The sequence below is a fragment of the Penaeus monodon genome, chromosome 32, assembly GCF_015228065.2.
Source record: "Penaeus monodon isolate SGIC_2016 chromosome 32, NSTDA_Pmon_1, whole genome shotgun sequence".
NCBI classification, from domain to species: domain Eukaryota; kingdom Metazoa; phylum Arthropoda; class Malacostraca; order Decapoda; family Penaeidae; genus Penaeus; species Penaeus monodon.
Window position 1 is genome coordinate 15,768,171 of NC_051417.1, and position 307 is coordinate 15,768,477.

The window sequence follows — 307 nt, forward strand, 5'->3', positions numbered from 1 at the left end:
ATATACCTTATCAATCATAAAATTATTAGGACCTCCGACACTCATCCCTGAAATAAGATAGGTACTTTATATCTGTACACTCATGTTACTGAATTGTTAGTAAGTAACATGATTCACTGTTTATTTAATGATACACACTTTACGTTAGGTATATATATTGAGTTTGCTATTGTTTCTCTCCATTTATATAAAGATTTTCCTCTTCACATTTCATCAACGAGATACCTCTGAAGGATTGGACAGAGGAAATAGTTTAAAAGTTTAAAAGAAATTGTTTGCCTCTATTCTTTTGATCCTTATAATTTTA